Source organism: Jaculus jaculus, chromosome 6 (assembly GCF_020740685.1).
Source record: "Jaculus jaculus isolate mJacJac1 chromosome 6, mJacJac1.mat.Y.cur, whole genome shotgun sequence".
Classification (NCBI taxonomy): Eukaryota; Metazoa; Chordata; class Mammalia; order Rodentia; family Dipodidae; genus Jaculus; species Jaculus jaculus.
The window spans coordinates 111,573,756-111,593,120 of record NC_059107.1 but is presented as its reverse complement, the minus strand read 5'-3'; the positions used below and the strand labels follow the sequence as shown (position 1 = coordinate 111,593,120).

The window sequence follows — 19,365 nt, the reverse complement described above, 5'->3', positions numbered from 1 at the left end:
TTTTTTTTTTTTTTTTTTCCTGTATATAAGCTTGTGTCTGCCTGAATAAACCTGAAACTTGATCAGAACTTGTCTTGGCTCCATTCCTTGTGTTCTTGTCTCAGATTCATTCCCACTCCCTCCTTCAGGGTCTGTTTTGACTCTCGTGCTGGAGGGCAGGTTGGCACAGTGTGGTGCCCAGAACAGGACCTGAATATGAGGGGCTTCAGTGAGGAATGCCAATATCAACCCAGGATCGATCCGTGGAAGAAAGTGAAACTAAAAAGAGGATTGTAGTCACCCGCTCAGTCTTCTGGAATAAGGTAAGTTGGCGCAATGATGGGACAAGCAAAGAGTAAAAAGGAGCTAATTGCCATAGTAAAAGCACAAGGAACTGGGATTGCTTCAAGTTCTTTAAGCAAAATTTTTTATTTCATTAATAAAACGAGCCCTTGGTTCATAGAGCAGGGAAATGTTGATTCAGTTGCTTGGGCTCAGGTAGGGAAAGAATTAGATGTCTTTTTACAAACTCGTGGTCCTAATGAGGCTCCAGTAATTGCTTTTTCCTTATGGTCTTTGATAAAGGTTGCCTTGGAATCAGGTACAAAAGATAGTTTAGTGAAGCAAACGTTAGATCACACTCAAGATGTCATTGAAGAAATTAGAAATCAAAGTTCTGGAAAAGGGACACCTGTAACTTACAAAGAATTGAATAAAGTTTCTAAGGAAAATAGTGATGAGGAATTAGAGCCAGAAGAAACAGAAGAAATAGAGAAAGAGTCCGCTGATTATCATGCAGATTGGGACCCACCGCGTCCCTCCACCCCATGCCCTCCACACAAGTATACATAGCAGAATTAAAAAATGAGGTGACAGCCTTAAAGGAGAGAATAAACCTGGAGAAAGAAAAGAGAAAGTTAAAAGATGAGTTAGATAGTATTACTAAGAAGCCTTCTGAAATTGTCCACGTATCTTCATTGCATCCTACTCAGCCTGCTTTTAATTGCTCCCCCTTAGAAAGGGTGATACAGAAAGCCACAGAAGAAGGTGATGAGGAAGCATGAGCTTTCCTATTGGCTTATCCAGCAACTGAATTTCAACAGGGTAATCTACTGATAAGGCAATATGCTTCCTTTAATTTTAAAGACATAAAAGAATTAAAATCAGCTTGTGCACAATATGGACCTACATCACCATATACTATGTCAATTACAGAAGCATTGGCAGGGAAAATTCTAACAGCAGATGATTGGAAATCTATAGGCAAAGCTTGTTTATCAGGAGGAGAATATTTAATTTGGAAAGTAGAATTCTATGACTTATGCAAAAAGACTGCAATGTTGAATCAACAGGCAGAGAATGGTAATTGGAATGTTGATATGCTTATTGGGGAAGGAAATTATGCTGGGAATGACAATCAAATTGCATATCCCCCTGCTGTTTATCAACAAATAGCCACAGCAGCTCGTAGAGTGTGGTTTAGTCTTCCTTCAAAAGGAGAAGCTGCGGGGGAGAATTTAACCAAGATCATACAGGGTCCTGATGAGAATTATGCTGACTTTGTAGATAGATTGATAAAAACAGCAGGGAGAGTATTTGGAGATGCTGTGCCGGTATGGACTTTGTAAAACAGCTTGCTTATGAAAATGCAAACAGTGCTTGCAAAGCAGCTATATGGCCTTATAGAAAGAAAGTTGATCTACAAGGATATATTAGATTATGTGCTGATATTTGTCCTAGCTAACTCAGGGGATAGCCATGGCTGCAGCGTTAAAAGGAATTCTTTTTCAAATGGCTGCCACTGCAGCAAGATCTGGCAAGTGCTTTTTTTTGTGGAAAAATAGGACATATGTAAAAAGATTGTCCAATTAAAAGAAAAAATGGAAATTCCAATAATCCAGCTCCTGGTCTTTGCCCCACGTGCAAAATAGGAAAACACTGGGCAAATGAATGTAGATCTAAAACAGATAGAGATGGCAACCCTATTATCCAACAGCAGGGAAGCGGGAGGAGGGGCCAGCCCCAGGTCCTGCAAAGACAAGTTTATGGGGCAATACAGTTTGTTTCTCAAACAGCCAGTCTCCCAACTTCTTGGAGCCACACCAGGGAGTGCTGGACTCGACCTCAGTTCCTCCACCTACACAGTGTTAACTCCAGAAATGGGACTTCAACCACTGCCTACTGTAGTATGTGGCCCAGTGCCCAAGGATAGTGTAGGCTTGATCTTCAGGAGAAGTAGCAGTACTCTGCAGGGATTACAAGTAGCACCTGGAGTTATTGATGCAGGTTTCACAGGAGAACTTAAAGTTATGATGTCTGCTCCAAAAACAATCTTTACAATATTGCCTGGTCAGAGAATAGCTCAATTGTTGCTCCTTCCAATGATAAGAACTGGAAGGGTTGCTAATGTTCAGGGTCGAGGGACTCAAGGATTTGGTTCATCAGCTACTTACTGGGTTCAACCTATAAGTAAGGAATGTCCAAAATTAACTTTAAAATTAAATGGGAAGCAATTTGAAGGGTTAATAGACACTGGAACTGATGTTACTATTTTGTCTGGTAATCATTAGCCTGCTTCTTGCCCTAAGCATCCTACAGGGACTCAATTGAGAGGTACTGGACATCCTCTTGTCCTGAGCAGAGTGCTGCAGAATTACTTTGGGAAGATGAAAAAGGTAATACTGGGTATTGTAAGCCTTACATTATAGACAGTTTGCCTTTAAACCTGTGGGGAAGAGATGTTTTGAGTCAAATGAAATTGTTAATGTGTAGTCCTAATGAAATTGTTACTGCTCAAATGCTTAGACAGGGTTACTTGCTTGATAAAGGATTAGGAAAATGGGAACAGGGTGAATCATTACCTATTCAAGTAGCTTCTAATGCAAATCATCAAGGGCTGGGGTATTTTCCCTAATGGCCACTGGTCAGGCTGTGCCGCCCCATGCAAAGCCTACTGTTGGAAATCTGATGATCCTGTATGGGTGGAGCAGTGGCCTTTGACATGGGAAAAACTGATAGCTGCACAGACATTAGTTCAAGAGCAATTAGAGGCAGGGCATATAGAGGAATCATCTTCATCCTGGAATACTCCAATTTTTGTCATTAAAAAGAAATCAGGAAGATGGCAGTTACTACAAGATCTGAGAGCTGTGAATGTTACAATGCATTTAATGGGAGCATTGCAACCTGGTCTGCCTAGTCCTGTGGCCATTCCAGCTGACTTTTCTAAAATGATTATTGACTTGAAAGATTGCTTTTTTACTATACCTTTTTATCCATGAGATTGTTGCCATTTTCTTTTAGTGTTCCTTCTAGTAATTCTAAGGAGCCTATGAAAAGATATCAATGGAAAGTTCTCCCTCAAGGTATGTCTAATAGTCCAACTTTATGTCAGAAATTTGTGGCTAAAGCATTAACTTCTTCAAGAAGCAAATTTCCTCAAATATATATTATTCATTATATGGATGATATTTTATTAGCTGGAAAGGAAAAGACAGATGTTTTGACTTGTTTCTGTTACATGGGACAACAGCTCACTATGTGGGGATTAAAAATTGCACCTGAAAAGGTACAACAAGATTCCCCTTTTTCTTATCTTGGGTTTTATTTATATCCAAAACAAATTAAACCACAGAAAGTAACTCTTAAAATACAGAACCATACTACTTTAAATGATTTTCAGAAATTGTTAAGAGATATTAATTGGATTAGGCCTTATTTAAAACTTACTACTCATGAATTAAAACTTTTATTTAATATACTACAGGGGGACTGTAATCCTTCTTTTTGTTCTTTTACACCTGATGCTTCTAAAGCATTAATTACAGTACAAAAGGTTATAGAAGAACAATTTATCACTTATATTGACTATAGTAAAGAGTTGTGGTTGCTTGTATTTCCTACCTCATATACTCCAACAGGATTGTTGCGGCAAGGAGCTCCTATACTATGGGTACATCTTGCATCTTCTCCTCCAAGAACTGTCACTCCTCACTATAATGATGTTGCTAAAGTAGTGATGGAAGAGCTGAATCTATTAATATTTTGGAATAGAACTACAGGTTATCTGTGAGCCTTATAATTCAAAGCAGGTTTCTTGGCTTGTTGCCTTTTTAGATACTTGGGCATTGTCCATGGCAGGTTTTGCAGGAAGCATTGATAATCATTACCATAAACATAAATTGATTCAGTTCTTCATGCAACATCAAGTCATTTTTCCTTGCCATACACAATTTTCTCCTATCCAGGATGCTATGTTGGACTTTACAGATGGATCTTCTTCTGGCCTAGCTGCTTATTCTTTAAATGGACAAACATATACTTTTTAAATTTTATTTTTATTAACATTTTCCATGATTATAAAAAAAATCCCATGGTAATCCCCCCCCCCACAGTTTCCCCTTTCACATTCCATTCTCCATCATATTACCTCCCCATCTCAATCATAGTACTTACATATATACAATACCAACCTATTAAGTACCCTCCTCCCTTCCTTTCTCTTCCCTTTATATCTCCTTTTTAACTTACTGGCCTCTGCTACTAAGTATTTTTCTTCTCACGCAGAAGCCCATCATCTGTAGCTAGGATCCACATATGAGGGAGAACATGTGGCACCTGGCTTTCTGGGCCTGGGTTACCTCACTTAGTATAATCCTTTCCAGATCCATCCATTTTTCTGCAAATTTTGTAACTTCATTTTTCTTTACTGCTGAGTAGAACTCCATTGTATAAATGTGCCACATCTTCATTATCCACTCATCAGTTGAGGGACATCTAGGCTGGTCCCATTTCCCAGCTATTATAAATTGAGCAGCAATAAACATGGCTGAGCATGCACTTCTAAGGAAATGAGATGATTCCTATGGATATATGCCTAGGAGTGCTATAGCTGGGTTATAAGGTAGATCAATCTTTAGCTGTTTTAGGAACCTCCACACTGATTTCCACAATGGCTGGACCAGATTGCATTCCCACCAGCAGTGTAGAAGGGTTCCTCTTTTTCCACATCCCCGCCAACATTTATGATCATGTGGGACAAACATATACTTTTAATACTCCTTATAAATCTGCACAGTTTGTAGAACTGTCAGCCTTTAAAGCTTTATTGCAACATACTGCTACTATATCTGTTAATATTTACACTGATAGCCAATATATTGTCCACTCAGTTCCTTATTTAGAAACCTGTAGTAGAATAAGTCCTTCTTCTACTGTTTACAATTTGTTTGCACAGGTTCAACTTTTGATTCTCCAGAGCTCAGCACCTTTCTGTGTAGGACAACTTCGTGCTCATTCTGGCCTCCCCAGACCCTTAGCTCTGGGAAATGCTATTACAGACGAGGCTACCAGAATTTTTTCTGTGGAAGAAGCTATTAATGCTCATAAGCTTCATCATCTTAAAGCTAATACTCTGTCTTAAATATAAAATTACACGTGAACAAGCACGACAGATAGTTAAAAATTGTCAACAATGTCTCACATTTTTACCTGTGCCATATCATGTGTCAATCCTAGAGATTTGACTCCTGGCCATTTATGGCAAATGGATATAACTAATGTTCCTGAGTTTGGAAAAATGAAATTTGTACATGTTTCTATTGACACTTATTCTGCTCAAACGGGAGAAGGTACTAAATATGTTATTTCTCATTGTCTTCATTCTTTTAATATTTTAGGAGTACCTAAACAACTGAAAACACATAATGGTCCAGGATATACAAGTGCAGGAATTAAGCACTTTTGTTCTTCTTTTAATATTGAACATGTTACTGGAATTCCTTATAACCCCCAAGGGCAAGGTATCATTGAACTAGCAAATGGAACATTAAAAGTCTGGTTACAAAAAACTAAAAAGGGGGATATGACACAGGAATCAGTAACAAGATGGTTAAAGCATACTTTATTTATTTTAAATTTTTTACTTTTGGATGCAAAAGGGTTTTCTGCTGCTGACCATTTTTGGCATGCTCAAACCAAGACTAATTATGCTAAAGTAATGTGGAAAGATCCATTAACTGACAAATGGAGTGGACTTTACCCTGTATTAATATGGGGATGAGGATCTGTTTGTATTTTTTCACAGAAAGAAAATGGAGCCAGATGGTTGCCAGAATGTTTGGTCTGGTATGCAGGCCATGAGATCAAACAAGAGGACACTGCTGATCCTGATGATATGATGTCATCTACATCTTGCTTACAGTAAAGTATACTGGACCTATGTTCCTGACCCTCCTATATTACATCCAGTGACCGAGGAGAAAAAAGTAATCATAGTTCTAGTCAATAACATTTGGTTGCTAAGCATGCCATCTAGTAAAAATATAAAATTACATCAAATAATTATGAGTTCATATTCAGGGCGTGGTCTAGGTATTCCACTATGCTTTTCTAAGATCAGCATAGTGGGATGTTTTGAAATACAGGAAAGAAACATTACTGTAAAGCATGCACAAGAGCATGTACAAGGTACAAAGAAGATAAAGCAGGTTTTATAGGGAGTAAAACTGAATGGGTTAATGATTGGGTTACTGGACTGTCCTCAGGATTGTGGTGGTCAGACAATGGACATCAGCAAACTTACATGTGGAAAATTGCTGCTGCTATGGGAGGTATCAAAGTCACATCTTCCGAAGGGAACTGTTATGGCCTGTGTTACACCACCTTATGCCCTGATGTTAGGAAATATAAATATTACTTGGTATCACGGGTCTAAAGGAATGTTTAATGTTACCTGTGATAATTGTAGTCAGTCCAATTGTATTTCTCATGATTCTGAAGCTGTAATGATTGTCAAACAACCTGCATTTGTTATGATTCCTGTTAATCTTTCAAAGCCTTGGTACTCTGACAAGGGTATTCAAATTCTAGAGGAGGTTAAAAATAGTTTAAATAGACAAAAGAGAATTTTAGGTTTAATTATTGCTGGGATTGTTGCATTTATTACATTATTAGCTTCTATTACTACTGCTGCTGTTGCTCTTACACAAGAAGTTCATATGCACACTTTGTTAATAATCTAGCTAAAACCGTTTCTGTTGCTTTGGGAACTCAAGTAGCCATAGACAAGAAGTTAGAAGAAAAAATACATGCTTTGTTTGATGTAGTGACCTATTTGGGAGAGCAAATTCAAGGAATGAAGATTAGAGCTCGATTGGAATGCCATGCAGATTATCAATGAATCTGCATCACCTCTAAAATTTACAATGCTAGTTATGAAGATTGGGTAAAGGTCAAAATGCATTTGGAAGGAATTTGTCACCATGCTAACATTTCATTAGATTTGGTTAGTTTACATTCAGAAATTCTAGCTATACAGAACAGGCATCTTGATTTTGACTCCACTAAGGCCCCTAATGATTTACTGGCTGCAACTAAGTCTGTGTTGCCTGGCTGGAACTCTCTAAATTCCTGGATAGACAGCTTTGCAGTTGTGGGAGTTTGCCTTCTGCTTTTCTTATGCCTATTGTCTATTTTCTTCACGTCTAATAAAGTCTGTTGTGAATGTTCACACAGAGGTCCAAGGTATGCACTATAGAACACGTCCTAGGCTCCCTCAGACTTTATCCTAATCCTCCCTGAATTTTATCCAGCTGGTAGCCAGAGACGGGTAAGATCGGGGGGAGGAGGCATCCAACCTAAGACAGGGCACATATTGAAGGATAATACATTTGTCCTATGATGGGTAAGGATGCCTCTGACAACCTAAGACAGGCACAGTCGCTTCTTTTAATAAATAAAGAAGGGGGAGATGTCGGGAGCTGAAGCTGCTCTTTGACCTCTTGACACAGAGGCATTTTCATACAGCCCTGGCGAAGCAGGCACCAGACACAGAGACATTAATTATTGTATGGCCCTGGTGAAGCTGACTTTAGGCACATAGGCATTGTCGAGAAAGTTTTTTTCTGTATATAAGCTTGTGTTTGCCTGAATAAACCTGAGCCTTGATCAGAACTTGTCTTGGCTCCATTCCTTGTGTTCTTGTCTCAGATCCATTCCCACTCCCTCCTTCAGGGTCTGTTTCGACTCTCGTGCTGCAGGCCAGCACACCTTGTGAGCTTAGGCTTAGTTGTTGGATTCTGCATTTGGATAGAGGGACCAAGACAGATGGTTTCTTGACTCTAAGGGGGATCTGAAGCCATAGAGAGAGTGAGGCATCAGAAACCTGGGGAGAGGAAGAAGGAAAGGGAGAAGAAGAGGAAGAGAGAGAGAGCGAGAGCAAGAGAGCGAAGCACAAGAGAGAGAAGGGTGCAGAGTGTGGGCCAGTGAGAGAGCAAGCGAGCCAGTGAGGGAGAAAGTGACAGAGAGAGAGAGAGAGAGAGAGAGAGAGAGAGAGAGAGAGAGAGGGAGAGGATGGGGGGAATGTTTCAACAGTTTCCCTCTCTAAATTACTTCTGGTTAGGTATTTTGTTCTAGCAATGAGAAAGTAACAGATACATCCCATTTTCCAGTATTTTCACTTAAGGCCTATTTGTGTGTGTGTGTTGTATGTGTGTGTTTTGTGTGTGTATGCTGTGTGTGTATTGTGTGTGTGTGCATTTTGTGGTGTGTGTGTGTGTGTGTGTGTGTGTGTGTGTGTGTGTGTGTGTGGTCTATGCACATGCATGCAGTGGGGTGCATTTATCTGTGGTAGTCAGAAAAAAACTTTTTTTGCCAGTGATTTTTTTCTTCATGCTATCTTCATCATTTTCATGGGTATAAGTTAGATTGTGGGTTTTTAATATTTTATTTATTTATATATTCATTCATTCATTTATTTGAAAAGGGCAGAGATATACAGAAAGTCAAAGAGAATGGGCTTGCCAGGGCCTCTTGCCACTGCAAACGAACTCCAGATGCTTGTGCTATGTTGTGCATCTGGCTTTATGAGGGTACTGGAATCAAAACTGGGCAGGCAGGCTTTGCAAGCAAATACCTTTAATTAATGAGCCATTTCCCCACCCTAGATCATGTTTTTAGTGCCGGGTGGAACTTTGTCATAATTTCAAAGTCAAACATTCTATTTTCTGAGCTTTACATTACTTCTGTGCTTATAGCTCTAGAATTTTCTAGGCTCATCTTTCTGCATTCCATTGTCACAGAACAATGGCTTCTTTAATTTCTTCCCTTGGATGCCTAATAAAAATTTCATAAGACAAATCTAATAGAATCTCTGATTTTTTTTAAATTTAATTTATTAGTTTTCATTTCAGTGAATACAGGCAGTTTGGTACCATTATTTATGCTCATCTGTGATCTACCCCCTCCCATTAGACCCTCCTTGTTAATGAAAATGGGTCGTGCATTGTGGAGTTAGCCCCCAGTTATTAGTATGATAAATGTCTCTGCAAATCATGACCCAACATGTAACTCTGACATTCTTTCCGCCCCCTCTTCCACAAGATTTCCCTGAGCCATGTTGGGTTCATTTTTGGTCTGCTTCAGTGCTGAGGTGTTGGGGACCTCTGAGGCTTTGGCTCTCTGATTTGGTAGGAGTTGATTTTTCTCTGTGTTGATCTCCTTCCCCTTTGTGCTGTGTCTTGTGGTTCACAGGAAAACATCACCCTTGCTTATTTCACCAGTTGTCCTTAGTTTCAATTGGGCCCCTTTTGAGGTATGTTGGGGCAGCTCTCTTCTTAGGATCTGCATCTATCTGGAAAAGAGAAGCAGATTCTCCAACGGAGAGTAAGTTAGCACCCGGAAAATTGAGATAACACTTACTTTTTTGATAGACACTTTGATAGGTGTAGGCCCTCTTATACCCCGTGATTGATGGTAGCTTGATATTGTAGAGTGGGCTTGTGTTTGGGTATGGTTCTGACTTGTTTCCCAGCTCCAGCTAAGGGTCTAGTACCACTGAGTGGATCAGTTAGCCAAATCAAGAGCAATTGATTCCTCACCATGGCTGTGTACCACTATTGCACTTGTGTGGGCATCACATCCGGTTATTTGTTGCTAATTAGGTTAAACAATGTGTTGCTTGGACAGATCTTGGTCATTTCCCCCAGTCGCCTATGTAGCACCTCTGGCACTAGACACGCTGACTGTCTGGGGACTGACTCTCTCCTGGCTTCCAGCCATGTCATTCCATTTTACGCATCAGCTGTGTATGGAGTCTTCAGCAATAGGGTCTTATCACTGGCCTTTGGTGGGTCATCAAGTACTCTGACAGAAGTCTGTCATTGTTTTGGGAAACCTTGTAGGTTTCTCTGATCAAAAGCTCATTGTGGATGGTAGGCCCAAGCTGGAAGTGGGGGTTACAGGTCAGTGTCCACTAAGAAATTGAGGAAAAAGATAACTAATATACAAGAGTTAGAGAGGAGAGAGATAGAGGGGAGAGGGGGAGAGGGAGGGAGGGAAGATGTAGGAGATTTAGGTCAGTCTTGATCCTACCCTCTCCAGTGTCTTGTGGTTCAGGTGTTTCCTGTAAGGGTCTAGTGAAGGTTCAGCCATTTGGTCTGTCTTTTAGGAAGCAGAATTTTATGGTACCATTGCCGTTTGGTTCCAGATTACTGTTTTCCACTCTTTGATTCCCTCCCCTCCCTCCCATCCATCTTATTGTCTAGTCCATGAGGTGCTTGCTGGGTATGTAAGGCATCTTGGGCAGATTCAGTTTAGGTGTGGCAGATGAGTGAGACTATGTGTCGATTTTTTTTCTGTGATTGGGTAAGTTCACTGAGAATGATCTGTTCCAGGTTCAACCATTTTTCCTCAAATTTCTTTATGTCGTTTTTTCTTACTGCTGTATAGAATTCCATTGTGTAGATATACCACATCTTTGTTATCCATTCTTCTAATGATGGACATCTGGGTTGATTCCAGCTTTTAGCTGAATCTCTGATTTTTTTTTGCCCTGAAATCTGCCTATTATCTGACTTCAGGAAATAGTACCACTTTAGGACCAGTTCATCTAGACATAAACCTAGCCATCAGCCTCAATTTCTCTTTTTAAATAATTACTGTTATCTTATCACAATTCTGTTCCTATGTGCCTTCGAAATATAATCTTCAGTCTTTCCACTTGTTTCCATATCCATGGCTACCTTTCAGTAAAAGCTACTATTATCTTTTCCCAAGGCTGTTATGTTAAAACATTTGCCTCTATACTCACTCTTCTTAATCTACTTTAATACTTTTCTAAAAAGCTTTCAAAGTTGTCAATATTGATTTCTTTTTATTTAAAAATTACAGAGTGCACAGTACTTTCATAAATGACTTATTTTAACGCCCATCTTGGCTATTGCCTGTGACAGTTATTACTGTGGTGTTCAAATGATACATTTTTAGTTCCTTTACTCCTTTTATGTTTATCAGTTAAAATTATTTTTTATGTTAAAGTTGTTCCTTATCTCCCATTTATTTTGTTAATTTAGTTGTTATTTTTAGAACTAGCAGAAATGTTAGATTTGCCATATCTAAAACAGAGTCTTTGATATTTTAACCTCCAAATCTACTGTTTTTATCATCACTTCATAAAATAGTGCCACCTTCTGGCCTGTGTTGATATTAACACTGATGTATAAAGTTGCTTTGTTATTCAGTTTTAATCCAGTTGTGTCATAATTTGCTTTACTTCTAATGTTGCTCTAAATTTGACCATTGGGAGCTTTTCCAAGTTGCCTTGTGGTATAAAAATTTTTTCTTTTTACTACTTCCTTACTTTCTGACACCACAAAATATTTAACTATCATTTGCATTTTCTCTTTCTTAGCACTGGAACAAACCAGGGCAAGATACTTTCTCTTAGAAAGTAAGCAAGATCTAGGATTATATATGTTAATTACTCCTGTTTCTGCTGAGTAAAATTAGGAAATGTATGTTGGTTTTTCACACACACACACACACACACACACACACACACACACACACACTTGTTTTGGCATGGAATCATGAGTCATAGGAAGCCTCGACACTTTCCTTATTTCTAGTTGGTTTCTGCAACAGTGAGATATCTTCCTTCTATTATCTGCAATATGTTGATGATTTTGGTCAAACCTAGTATACAAGTAGCATATTTTAGAGTTGCAAACCTATACATGTATAAGAAACACACTTGCCATTTAATGCAGTATAAAAACTCTTTTTGGATTCAAAACAACTTTCCAAAGCTATTTAGACCAGCTTCTCCCCACATCCTTTCTCCCCTCATCCCTTCTTCTCACATTCTCTTTCAGGGTGTGTATTAGGTTCTTTTGTAATCATTGTGACCATACAGCTGACTTAAGGGAGGAAAGTTTTATTTTGGCTCATGGTTTCAGTTGATACAGTCCTTCATGATGGGGATGTTCCCCGTGGCTGCTGGGGCAGTGAGAGTGTGATAGCAACTCCTTATTTCTTGGTGGGTCAGACAGCTGTGAGTTTGGGTCACAAGAAGAAATCAACATCACTACCAAGGCTTAACCCCAATGGCTTATGTTTGCCATAGATTCTTTATCCTTAAGGTTCCATAACTTCCCAAGCTGGTACCACCTACTGTGGACCAGGTGTTCAAAGGCATGAGCTTGTGGGGGATACTTCATATTTAAATGACCAGAAGTGTGGTTATGTTGTTCATTTGTAGTACACATGATCTCCCCTCCTTTTCCTCATACATTCTGATTAGTTTTATTTATTTTTTTTAATTTTGGAAAACCAAATTCACTAGTGATGCATATTTCTATGGGTTTTGTTAAATGCGAAGTTGTGCATATTCCACCATGTCTGTTACGTTTGATCAGATATCAAATTCCCCTTCCCGACTCTTTATAGTCAGCCCCTGTCCTTACCTTTTAACACCCAGTAACCAGGTACCCATTTCCAAGCCTTATGGTTTCAGAGTATCATACATATGCAGCCATATGGCTGCCTTCTTTCATTTTCAAGCTGCATTAAAGAACTTCCCATGCTGTTGTGTGACTCTGGTTCATTGCTCCTGACCGCTCAAAAGCATTCCATTGAATGTAGGCAACACCATTTAGCTTATCTTCCCAACAGTGAAGAACTACTGCTTTGTTTTCCATCTGGGGTGATTAGGATCAAAGTGATATAATTGTTCTTCAGAAAATTTTAAATTATTCTACTGCAACTATGTTTCCATTTGACAAATGGAAACTGTGAATAGTTTGTTGAATAGTTTATACAGTGAAAGCACACAAAGTTAAAAGTATGAAAAATGCTTCTATAAATTATTTAATTACATTGATGAATGCAGCTTTATTTTGTATTCTAAGTTGGCCTCACTGTAGCTTATTCACATCCTCTGTGGTGCCCTCTCTTCTTGTTCACTGCACTCTGACCACACACGACTACCTTCTCCTTCTACTTCAGATCCAGTGGTTTCTTCCTTCAGGCTTTTCTGCAATGAGGCCTCTTGAGATGGAACTTTCTTCATGGTCTTCATTCTTCTTGGTCCCTTGGCAGCTTCCTTTTATTTATTTATTTTTGTTTTTCAAGGTAGGGTTTCATGCTAGCCCAGGATGACCTGGAATTCACTATGTAGTCTTACGGTGACCTTGAAACTCATGGCGATCCTCCTACCTCTGCCTCCCAAGTGCTGGGATTAAAGGCGTGCACCACCACGCCCAGCTTCCTTTTACTTTTGTTATCCCTAAGGCCTCAGTTACATGACACCCAATGAAAGACCTTACCTTACTACCCAGTGTAAGGCAGTTTCCACCCCACTCTTGGTTATACCCTGCACAGCATTTAGTGTTAGCTGACAGCTTTTCATTTGTATCGTTTTTTTCCCCATCTGTTCCTCAACCTACCTTGGCTTAGTCAGTGTATCATTTAGTATAAATGGTCAATGAACATGTGTGCAAAGAAAAAATGAATTCATAATGATCATACTTTTATTATTGAAAACAGTTTCTTGATAATGATTGGTTCCATCCAGGTGCCATAAACCTCAAGGAAAAGGAATTATTTTCCTTTCCCTATTAGCATTGGTTCTATATTACTTATGAAGAATTCTTTTTAAACCAAAGGGTTAGTTTACCTAGAATTGAAACTTTCTCAGGAAAAGTTGAGCTTTTCAGGCTAAGGTGTTTGAAAGAATGCTTTGAGGTAGGCAGCATAAAGGATGGTCTTTCTAGATTACAGGTAATACTTTCTGCTCTCACGTAAGTCAGGGTGAAGTATGGGGAGCGTGATGTAGACAGACAATAAGTTCAGGAGGCAGAATTTTTGTCAGTGATTAATGACAGTAAGTAAGAGATGTGAGGAGTTAGAAGAAACCTTGAAGTGGCTATCCCTGCTCCTCAGCAAGATAAAGTATAGGAACAGGAAGCAGAGAGCACCAGCAGGAATGGACCCAAGCTTGGAGCTCAGGAGTGGGTATGGACTAGACAAAAAGTCTGTTATTCTTATTTTGTGGTGCAAGTTGAAGTTCTAGGAGCTGTTGAGTTTACTAGTATGCATTGAGTCACAGAAGACTGACAAAGATAGAATTTTTAGTCACAGCAACATGCAGGGCCAGAAAGACAGGGAGGAGGACTGATAAAGTATAGGAACAGGAAGCAGAGAGCACCAGCAGGAATGGACCCAAGCTTGGAGCTCAGGAGTGGGTATGGACTAGACAAAAAGTCTGTTATTCTTATTTTGTGGTGCAAGTTGAAGTTCTAGGAGCTGTTGAGTTTACTAGTATGCATTGAGTCACAGAAGACTGACAAAGATAGAATTTTTAGTCACAGCAACATGCAGGGCCAGAAAGACAGGGAGGAGGACTGAAAAGAGGAAGGCAAGTGTCAAGAGAATCAAAAGTGTAGCATCGCCGAAGACAGAGGAAGAGGCGGCATCAGATGCTGAAAGACAGAAGACAAGTGCTGAGACAGGAAACAAGTCCTGATTTGTCAATTTGTGGTCACCAGTAACCTTTGGCAGTTACAGTTTCAGGAGTGTTGGTAGGCTTGGAGGACAGGAACATAGAAAGCCATATAGGTAAACAAGAGCTCCCATTCATCTGTGTTCTTTTGAGATACTGCAATCCCATGAACTTCACTGGCACTGTTAGGGAAGTGCTGACTTTCACTAAGCATAGCTTCTCTAGGGATTCATTTTTAGCTTGAGGCCAACTAAGATTTGACTTTTAAGCAAAACAAAAGAAGTTCAGGACTTTCTGTCCCAAGAGTGCATAATGGTTCTTTTAAGATTTATTTTAGGTCTTTAACATTTATGTATTTCAGAAAGAACATTATTAGTTTTAACCAAATGCACGAAATTAATTCTGACACCCATTTTTATCACTCTTCCTCTGATTGTTATGATGAGGGTCTCATGTGGGCTGGCTGTATGCCTCCCTCAGGAATGGAAATGGAGGTGCATATTCTTGTCCCTTTTCACATGGAAAACAAAGTTGAGCTCAGTTTTTCTTTTCAGAAAAAAATCAGAACAGCTGTAAAAATAAATTATAAATCTTAAGCAGGAGTCAAATGAAGAGAATTTTTCCCCCAGTAATGATATTTTGGAATAGTAAATGATCAAAACTTGTTAACATATGCTATCTAATGTTCTTGGTTGATTTCAGAATTCCACATCCTCAAAATACAATTGTCCTGATAGTATACTTGCTTAAGGGCTGAATTTATTTTTAGAGAGATCTTTGACAAAAAGTAGAAGCAGTTTAAAATGTAAAATTCAGGACACTTTCATGCCTGAGAATTCCATTAGTTGAGATTTTCTATTTTACCCATCTTCTGTTTAGTTTTACAGAGGATCATGAAACCATTGTTCCTGTGAGATGGATGGACACATTTGATTTCATTTGTGAGGAGGCCAAATCACTAGGCACATGTTGCTTCTGGAGTAATATGCTTGAGAAATATAATTTCGGTCTGATTTTTTGCCTCTATCTAGTTTTTGCTAAGACCATCCCATCTCTATAGTCAGATATCTTTATCCACTGCTTTAAAACAGTACAATATCAGAAGAAAGAAGAAAGAAGAAGAGAAAACTTAGGTACAAACAGAAGCAGTTTTATATATAGCTCAACTAACTGTGTGAAGTTGGTGGTGAAACTGTGGGACTTGTGAGCTCTGGTTACAGTAAGGTGCAATGTGGGCTGAAGATGCTTCCTTCCACCAACCATTCTTTGCAGCACTGCAATACCTTGCTTTTGGCTTATTTTATGGCAATCACAGCTCATTTTCTGCACAAGGCAAAACCTTAATCTGGACCCAAAAAGATGCCTGTCTGTGACTCTACTACATGCCCTCTTGGCTTTCTGCCGAAAGTGTTTACTTGGGGCAGCAGTTGCAGTCTGACTGGGAAACTGCAGCCTGTATACTTCTGAAGGGAAACCAAGATGCTTGGGTGTGTGTGCTGACTCATACGAGAACAGCTGATTTAGAGAGCTGGGGTGTGGGTGTTGGAGCATGCTGTGGTAGATTTTCCAGCATGCTACCAAAAAGCAATGGATGGATGTGCCAAATGATAAAGGCAAAACACCACTTCTGTACTGTTCAGAATAAAGCCAGCTATTTCCTGTCTGAATCTCTGCAATGACACAACTGTCAGTTCCTGCGCTTGGTAATATTTTAGGAATATTGAAGTAATATTATTGATATTGAATAGTAATATTTCTTGAGCACTGAAGTGATGGGTGAGAGGCATTGTTTTCTAAGTGCTTTACAGCATTATTTACTCCTTGTCACCTGGTGAGGCACTTGGTATTATCTATTATTATGTACATCTTGTAATAAGGCTAACTGAGGTATGGGGTCAATAAATAAATAAAAATACTAGTTTGAATCTAGGTCTGATATGATATGATTTTGTATTGAGGTTTTGATATCATTTAAATTGAAATGTAGGCTATGTTTAATGCTTAGTAACTATAATTTTTATACTGCTTTCTGACCATATGTGTGTGTGTGTGTGTGTGTGTGAGAGAGAGAGAGAGAGAGAGAGAGCGGGGGGGGGGGGGGGAGAAAGTATCACCTTGAATCTAGAAAGGTCAACTTTTAGGCTGCCTACCTCAAAGCAAATATATATATTTGACACACACACACACACACACACACACACACACACACACACATCTCAAAAGATGTCTTTAACAGACAGCCTCATGTGGCTTAGATGAACCTCCAGATCAGATAAAGTTTATGGAGAAAGGGATTTACTTGAAGTTTAAAGATCCACGGGAAGTTCCATAATGGCAGAAGAAGTTGGCCTCTTCCACAGGCCTATGCTGAGAAAGAAAAAGCCCAAAAGCAAAACTACCACCAGCACAGACAATCACACTTTAGGAACCTCAGGCAAAGCTCAACCACTGTGTTTATCTTTATATTGAAATTCCAAATCCACCCCCACACCTTAGGGCTGGACCCCAGGATCCACTCAGTGACACCTCCTCCAGCCAGGTAGCTGGAAATCCAAGAAGCTTTAATAAAATTCCAGAATCTACAGGGGGATATCTATTTAAACTACCACATTCTGCCCCTGGCCCCCAAGAGATTTATACCCATGTTACATTGTATATTGTGTTTAGTCCAAATTTAAGGTCTTTATAGTTTTTACCAACTTTAGATAGTTTTAAAGTCCCAAGTTTCATCTGAGATTTAAGATAGTTTCTAAGCTGTGTGTCTTATAAAATCAAAACAAGTTATATACTTTTAACATGTAATGGCACAGAGCAAACATTTTCAACTGTTATAAGGCATAACAAAGAGAGACTAGAACAATGTTAACTCAATAACCATAAAGTAAACTTCAAACATTTGTAGTTCAAGTCTGATATCATAACTAGTGACTGAGTCTCTGTGGATTTTGTAATTCTGCCCCTCCAGCTTGGCTGAGTAGCCAGGGAAAACTTCCATACTGAGTCAACAGCCTCTGTGGTAGTTCTTGTACAGCCCTGGTATATTGGAATATCCTTGTGTCTCCACTGCAAACCATGGTCCATCCTCCAGTGGCTTAGTCTGCCTATTTATGAGAGTCATCATGCCTTGCCTCATGCTGCACCCTCAGCAATAGTTAATCATGTGTACTTCGTGACCACTGTATATATTTTTTATATTTCTGAAACTAATACCAGGTGTGTAGGACACAGCCATATTCTTAATTCAGGGAGGAAACAAATATGCCCTTGAAGAGCAGTTTCCTTCTCCAGTCAACTCTTTTGCAAAAGAGTTTGTATTTTTATTATAGTATGAAAATAGAAGCTTTAGTTACCTAAAACCAGTCTCTGTGTCAGTAAATTTTAAATTTCTTTGTATTTTTTCAACTTAAATCTTCAATTTCTCATTCCCATATCTTTAGCCAAGCACATCAGTCCATTACAAATTTAACATTGATCAAACTCTTTGGGCATGGATCCCAGAATGTAGCCAGCCCTTATGTCAGCAGCCCAGTTCCAACAAAAAGTCCTCTGTAATCTTTCTTTCCCCTTAGAAAGTTTACAAGCTAAGTCTCCAAATACAATTTTCTTTGTACTTAGCATTTTTAAACTTTTATCAGTATAGTCTATATAATTGGCTTACTACTGCAAAAGGCATCTTTAGTTTTAAGTACCAAGTTTCCCATTTCTCCAGTGCACACGTTTTAAAAGACCAGAATCCATATGGTCAGATTTATCACAGAAGTTTTACCCTACTCCTGGTACCAGTTATGTAGCAGACAGCCTTTTGCTGCTGGGATGGACCTCCAGACCAGACAAAGTTAATGGGAGGAAGAATGGATTTATTTGAATCTTACAGATCCAGAGGAAGTTCCATAACGGCAGAAGAAGTTGGCCTCTTTTCACTGAACCCAGTTTAAAAGCACCACCAGCACAGGCAAGCACACTTCAGAAACCCCAGCAAAGTTCAAGTACTTTGTATATCTTCAGACCAAAATTCCAAATCCACCACTACACCTTAGGGCTGGACCATAGGATCTGCTTAGTGACATCTCCTCTACCCAGGTAGCTGAAAACAAAAGGAAAAAAACAATAAAACTCCTAAGTCTATAGGGAGACATCTATTTAAACTACCACAGTGTCCATTTAATCTGAAAATGTGATTAAATTAGGAGTATGAAGAAGGAGCTGTTCTCTTTTTTTCTATATATGATGCTTAAGTCTTGTTAATTCTCTCTGGGGGCTGATATTTGCTCAAGAGCACCTCTCAGTCCAATGGTGGTGGCAAATATGGCTGGATGGCTGTAGTGTTGGCTGGGTCTGGCTCATGGTGAGACACAGGATTCTTTCAGGTAGAGTATAGGAGAGTCTTGGGGCAACTGAGAACTCAGTGGTTAAGGAGGCCACTGAGATAACTTTTAGTAAGTGAGGATTCCATTGTCAGATTTTAGTATGTATGAATACTTTCTTTAATGTATAAAACCTTTTGTCAGTCAATACCAAGGGTTATGGATATTTTTTCCATATATCTACTGTCATTATATAATATAAGGTATGGGGAAGTTAGGGAAATAAGTCTTTGACCCAAGATT

General features: G+C 39.1%; 1 pseudogene; it reads left to right on the top strand.

The window, feature by feature from the left end:
• The first annotated feature begins 165 nt into the window (after nucleotides 1-165).
• The window catches only part of LOC101605075, an 83,841-nt pseudogene continuing 64,641 nt past the window's right edge, over nucleotides 166-19,365 (top strand).